General features: G+C 45.2%; 1 non-coding gene across 1 annotated transcript; it reads right to left on the bottom strand.

Annotated features, from left to right (window-relative positions):
• Window positions 1-684: 684 nt before the first annotated feature.
• LOC114815985 lies at window positions 685-822 on the bottom strand. Its single transcript, XR_003763766.1, has one exon. It is a non-coding gene; the product is annotated as a small nucleolar RNA SNORA7 (small nucleolar RNA).
• Between the last annotated feature and the right edge of the window lie 6,439 nt (window positions 823-7,261).

The following is a 7,261-nucleotide window of genomic DNA, read 5'->3' as shown; positions in this document are numbered from 1 at the left end:
ACGAGGCCCAGTGAGGAGGTTCGAGACAGAGGAGCCGAATATGCGGGTTGGGCTGTAGAAGGAGAGAAGGGAGGGGAGGTAGGAGGGGGCCAGGTGATGGAGAGCTTTGAAGCCAATAATGAGGAGTTTTTGCTTCAAACAAAGGTTGATAGGCAAACACTGGAGATTTATGAGGAGGTGACATGCCCAGAGTGTTCATCTTTACAATATTTCTAAAATCCACCTTTCTCTCTTCATCCAAACTGTGACTATGCTGATCCAAGTGCTGATCACATTCTACCTTGACTACTGCCTTAGTCTCCTCGCTGACCTGCCTGCCTTCTTTCTCTCTTCACTCCACTCCTAACTTCACCCTGTTGCCCAAGTCATTTTTGTAAAAAAAACATTCAGGTAACATCTCTCCACCCCTCAAAACCCTCCAATAGTTGTCCATGCACCTCTGCATCAAACACAAACTCCATGTTCTTGTCTTAAGCTGTCGAGTCATGTGTCCCCCATAGCAACACCATGTCCACATCTCTCCCAGAGCACCCCACCTCCATCGGCAATCGTTCTGGTAGTGGATCCTTAGAGTTTTTTTGGTAAAAATAAGTGGTTTACCATTGTCTCCTTCCACTCAGTATACCTGAGTCTCCTTCCTCGACTCTCTCCCATGCCGCTGCTGCCCAGCACAGGTGAGTTTTGACTTGTTGCACATTGTCTTCCACTCGGTAGCCACTGCCCAAGCTAGGAATTGAATAGGTAGGCCTCTGCTTCACTCTCCCTCCTTTAGCCAAGACTGGTAGAGTACTGAAAACTCTCCAGGTGCGACCCTGAGAGGTGAGAAACTCGTTAGCATAGCTTTAATAACAATAATAATAATAATGTTGGTATTTGTTAAGCGCTCACTATGTGCCAAGCACTGTTCTAAGCACTGGGGTAGATACAAGGGAATCAGGTTGTCCCTCATGGGGCTCACAGTCTTCATCCCCATTTTACAGTGGAGGTAACTGAGTCACCTAGAAGTCAAGTGACTTGCCCAAAGTTACACAGCTGACAGGTGGCAGAGCTGGGATTCAGCGTGGCACAGTGGAAAGAGCACGGGCTTTAGAGTCAGGGCTCATGAGTTCAAATCCCAGCTCTGCCACTTGTCAGCTGTGTGACTTTGGGCAAGCCACTTAACTTCTCTGTGCCTCAGTTCCCTCATCTGTAAAATGGGGATTAAGACTGTGAGCTCCACGTGGGACAACCTGATTCCCCTGTGTTTACCCCAGCGCTTAGAACAGTGCTGTGCACATAGTAAGCGCTTAACAAATACCAACATTATTATTATTATTACTCCTAAGCCCATGCTCTTTCCACTGAGCCATGCTGCTTCTTGGCATGTTGGTATTTGTTAAGTGCTTACCTTACTATGTGCAGAGCACTGTTCTATGTGCTGGTGTAGATACAGGGTAATCAAGTTGTCCCACATGAGGCTCACAGTCTTCATCCCCATTTTACAGATGAGGGAAATGAGGCCCAGAGAAGTAAAGTAACTTGCCCACAGTCACACAGCTGACAGGGGGCAGAGCTGGGATTCGAAACCATGACCTCTGGCTCCCAAGCCCGGGCTCTTTCCACTGAGCTATGCTGCTTCTCTTTAAAGCACTCAATCACCTTGCCCATTCCTGTTTTATGTAACTGATTTCCTACTGCATGCTTCACTTCTCAATCAATCAGTCAATCACACTGAGCACTTACTGTGTTCAGAGCACTGTACTAAGTGCTTGGGAGAGTAGAATATAACAATATAACAGACATATTCCCAACCCACATGAGCTTACAGTCTAGAGGGGGAGACAGACATTAATATAAATAAATAAAATTACAGATATGTACATAAGTGCCCTGGGGCTGGGAGGAGGAATGAATAAAGGGAGTAAGTCATGGCGATGCAGATGGGAGTGTAAGAAGAGGAAAGGAGGGCTTAGGGAAGACATCTTGGAGGAGATGTGCCATCAATAAGGCTTTTAAACGGAGAAGAAAAATTGTCAGTTTTGAAGAGGCAGGGCATTCCAGGCCAGAGGCAGGACGTGGGTGAGAGGTCGGTGGTGAGATAGACGAGATTGAGGTGCAGTGAGAAGGTTGACATTAAAGCAGCAGAGTGTGGCTGGGTTGTAGTAGGAGAGTAGTGAGGTAAGATAGGAGTGGGCGAGGTGACTGAGTGTAAGAAGTTTCTGTTTGATGTGGAGGTGGATGGGCAGCCACTGGAGGTTCTTGAGGAGTGGGGAAATGAGACTGAACGTTTTTGTAGAAATGATAATACTAATAATTATAATTATGGTATTTATTAAGTACTTACTATGTTCCAGGCACTGTACTAAGCATGAGGTGGATACAAGCAAATCAGCTTGGACACAGTCCCTGTCCCGCTTGGGCTCAAAGTCTTAATCACCATTTTACAGAGGAGATAACTGAGGCACCAGTAAGTAAAGTGACTTGCCCAAGGCCACATAGCAGACAAGTGGCAGAACTGGAATTAGAACCTATGAACTTGACTCCCAGGACCAGGCTCTATCAACTACAGTAGAAAAATTATCTGGATAACAATGTGAAGTGTAGCCTGGAGTAGGGAGAGACAAGAGGCTGAGAGGTCAGCATGGAGGCTAATATAGTAAATCAAGACAAGATAGGATAAATGGTTGGATTAATGTGGTAGCAATTTGGATGGAGAGGAAAGGGTGGAATTTAGCAATGTAGCCATGTCCTCCCTCTGGCCTGAAACTCCCTCTCTTTTGTTATAAAACAGACTACCACTCTCCCCACATTCAAAGCCTTGTTAAAATCACATCTCCTCCAAGAAGCCTTCCCCAACTAAGCCCTAATTTCCCCTTCCCCCTCCCCCCTCTCTGTCACCTATATACTAGTATCTGTAACTCTTATGCCTTGATAGTCATGACACCCTCAGCCCCACAGCATTTATGAACATATCCATAATTTATCTTAATGTCTATCTCCCCACCTAGACTACTCCCTGCTCCTGATGGGCAGGGACTGTGTCTACCAGTTCCATAGAATTATATTCTCCATAGTGAGTCCATCAATGGGCAGGGATTGTCTCTATCTGTTGCCAAATTTTACATTCCAAGCGCTTAGTACAGTTCTCTGCACATAGTAAGTGCTCAGTAAATACTATTGAATGAATGACCGAATAGTGCTTAGACAGTGTTCAAAACATAACATAACATTGATTGATTGATTATCTGCCATGCTGGTCTGCCTTCTGCTGCTGTCTTCCAAATAACCACAGTTTTGCCACCTTGCTTCTCTCTGTCTTTGTAGTCTTTCTTCAGCCTTCTTTATGGGAGTCAGAGGCCATGGGTTGTAATCCCGGGTCTGCCACTTGTCTGCTGTGTGACCTTGGGCAAGTTGCTTAACGTCTCTGTGCTTCAGTTACCTCACCTGTAAAATGGGGATTAAGACTGTGAGCCCTGACCTGGGACAGCCTGATTACCTTCTATCCACCCCAGCACTTAGAACAGTGTTTAGTACATGGTAAGTGCTTAACAAATACCATAATTACTATTATTATTATGTGCAGTTTCCCTGTTTCAGCTCACCACTGAGCAGCAATCAGTCAACCTATCAATGGTTTTCATTAAATGCCTAATCTGTGATCTTGAGACAATACAGTGTTCTGCACACAGTAAATGCTCAATAAATATGATTGAATGAATAAATGAGACCCCTGGGCCAGTGCAGGCTGTGCCTTCAGCCTGGGGATGGAGTAATCCCAATTTGGAGCCCCCGATGGAGTATCTCCAGATCTCTTCTTTGCAGGTGCATGGGAGCCACAGAGCACTGGCGCCTGGGAGGAGCTGGAATCTGTGAGTCAAAGCTTCTGTTCCTTCCTCACTGAGCTTGGTCCAGGAAGGGGAGCACTAGTTTGTGGGGTCAGAGGTCAGGTGCTTCCTAGGGCCCTTCCCTTCCAGAGAGACCTGCAGGCCTCTTAAGTCCCCAGGTCCAGCTCCCCACGCCTGTGCCCCTTGGGGTGGATCCCAGGTTGGACTGTTTTTCCAGTTCAGATTTAGGATCTCTGAATTCTGGTTTCAAAGGGAAGCAGTGTGTTTTATAAATCATAGACTGGAGAGTCAAAAAGATCTGGATTCTAATCCCAGCTCCACCATTTGTCTGCTGCGTGACCTTGGGCAGGTCATACCTCATCTGTAGAATGGGGATTAAGACTGTGAGCCCCATGAGGGACATGGATTATGTCTAATCTGATTATTTTGTACTACCCCAGTGCTTAGTACAGTGCCCAGCACATAGTAAGTGCTTAATAAAAACCATAAAGAAAAGAGAAAGTTTTCCTAGGATGCTGTATGGTGGCATAGGAAGATAAATCTCAAGCTGTATCCCTTACACTACACCCCAAGGGCTTCAATCTAAATGACCACCTCTCAAGTAAGGTGGCCATACAGTACCACCCTAAGTCATCCTGGCTGGAATTCAAACCCTCGGCTGCAAGTCGGTCACTCCTGGAATTGTGATTTTGCTGCCAAGGTTCCTGAGTTCTTCCCTGCCTCTATCCCAGCTCACTCCACTCAGCCAGTTAGGGCTGACTCTACTCCCACTTTAGTCTGGTCAATCTCATCTTGGGTTGAGTCAGTGGAAAGGAAACTGTTGCTTAGAAAGAGTCACCGAGATTTCCATCCAGTATGTCAGAGACCGCTGAAGGGGATCATTTTGTGGGTTGGCTGTTCCTGGACCTTTTTCTTTTTTTTTGGACTCTGTCATTTTGACAAGTGAGTCTTTTTTTTTATTTTATGGTGTTTCTTAAGTGTTTATTATGTTCCAGGCACTGTACTAAACCCTAGGGTAGGTACAAGATAATCAGATTGGACACAGTCCATTTTCCCCCATGGGACTCACAGTCCCCATTTTTCAGTTAACTGAAGCACAGAGAATTTAAGTAATTTGCCCAAGGTCACACAGCAGACCAGTGGAACAGCTAGGACTAGACCCCAGATCTCTCTGACTCACAGGCCCATGCTCTATCCACCAAATCTTCTGACTTAATACTTCCTTCTGAGTTATGCACTAGCTGCTCCCATTGTTGTCATGAAGTACACCAAGGACAGTTGGGAGTAGCTCTTCTTGGTCAGAGTTTTGTAGAAAGTTTAAAGTAGTTGGAAAGTGCAAGTATCCAGTGCTTGGAACAGTTCTTGGCACATAGTAAGAGCTTAACAAATGCCGTAATTATGTAAGAAATCAGAAGACTTGGATTCCAGTCCCACCCCTGTCACTGGTCTGCTAAGGGTAACCTTGGACAAGTCATTTAACATCTCTGGGCTTTGATTTCCTCACCCAAAAAAATGGTAAGATATCTGTGAGCCTCCACTCTTTGACTGTCAATCACAGATGGGACAAGGATTTCATCTGATGAGATTATTCTCTAACTACCCTAACTCTTGGCACATAGTAAGACCTTAATTATTGACACAATTAACACAGCATCAGGACCCTGAGAGGGAAATTTATCCTAGAGCTATGACCCTTTCAAATGAAATGACTCCCCTACAAATGAAATGTATGTTGTCCAAATCGACCCCACCATCATGATCCTTGGGGAAATACTGAAAGTATCTCTGAAACTTGCAGAGCCTAGGAAATTTATCATTATTATTGTTGTTATTATTATGATAATCATCATCATAAAATATCTCAGTATGATGATGATGCTAATGATGAATGTTATTGTTAAAAATGCTGAGAAATCATCATCATTATCATAACTGTTAACACTTACCGAGTCAAGCACTGTTCTAAGCGCTGGGGTAGATACAAGTTAATCAGTTAATCAGTTCAGGCGCACATTAAGCTCATAGTTTAAGTAAATAGCCTCAGATCTGACAGAAGGTTGTCTTGCAGTTCTTCTATCTCACTTTGGTTTTTCTGTTCCCAGTTTGCATGTACAAACTCTTATACATTCACCATTCTTCTGGCATCCTAATTTTTTTTTCAAGTGAATTGGTCTTTCTTGACTCCTCTGCTGCACTCCGGGATGCCGACACAAGTGCACGCATGCACACACACACACACACACACACACACACACACACACACAAAATATCAGCACACATGGACCCCAGCAGACCCTATTTAACCTCCATAACCAAACTACCTTCTCGTGATGACCAAAGTGTCGCTCTCAACAACACCTCTACTGAACTCAACTCACTTGCTCCCCATCCCTTCATTGATCTTGTACCACTAACCAACAGCCCTGATTTACCTCCAGAGACCACCTCCTTCACTCTAGTGCACAAGCCACAGAGCGCTGTTGTCAGAAATCTATATATCGGGCTGACTTCATCCAGTTCAAGTTTATCCTTGTGTGCTTTAAGTCTGCCCTCTCCTCTGCCTGGCAAAATTATTTCTCCCCCCTTATTGTCACCTATGCTCAAAACTTTCATCAGTTGTTCCAGATATTTAACTTTCTCCTCAAACCCCCTGTCCCCCTACCGCCCCTATCCCTTGCCCCCAGTGACCTGGGCACCTACTTTATTAAGAAAATTGACACTATCAGGTATGACCTCCCTAAAATCTCCCCTGCCCTCCCCAGTCCCTCCCAGCTCCTGTGCCTTCATCAACTTTCCCATCTTTCCAAACAGTATCTCTAGAGGAGATTTCCTTCCTCCTTTCAAAATCCACCCCCTTCACTTGCACATCTGACCCCATTTCTTCACACCTTATCAAAATACTTGTCTGCTTCCTTCTTCCATCCCTAACAGCCATTTTCAACTGTTCACTCTCCAATGCCTTCTTCTGCACTGCTTTGAAACATGCCTATGTCTCCCCATCTTAAAAAAGCCCTCCCTTGACCCCACAGCTCCCTCCCATTTTCATCCCATCTCCCTCCTACCATTCCTCTCCAATCTCCTTGAGTGAATTGTCTATACCCTCTGTCTCAAATTCCTCTCTTCCAATTCTCTCCTTGATCGTCTCCATTCTGGCTTCTGTCCATTTCACTCCACAGAAACCACCCTCTCAAAGATCACAAGTGATTTCCTTCTTGTCCAATCCAATGGTCTCTATGCCATCATAATCCTCTTCGACCTCTCAGCTGCCTTGAGCACTATGACCCACCCCCTTCTCCTGAAAACATTATCCAAACTTGGCCTCACTGACATTGTCCTCTTCTGGTTCTACTCATTGCGCTGGCTACTCAGTCTCCTTCGTGGGTTCCTCCTCTGCCTCCCATCCCTTAACTGTGGGTGTCCCTTAAGGTTTAGTTCTG

Source organism: Ornithorhynchus anatinus, chromosome 1 (assembly GCF_004115215.2).
Source record: "Ornithorhynchus anatinus isolate Pmale09 chromosome 1, mOrnAna1.pri.v4, whole genome shotgun sequence".
Taxonomy (NCBI): domain Eukaryota; kingdom Metazoa; phylum Chordata; class Mammalia; order Monotremata; family Ornithorhynchidae; genus Ornithorhynchus; species Ornithorhynchus anatinus.
Note: the sequence above shows the minus strand (reverse complement) of the source record. Positions and strands in the feature narration are given on the sequence as shown.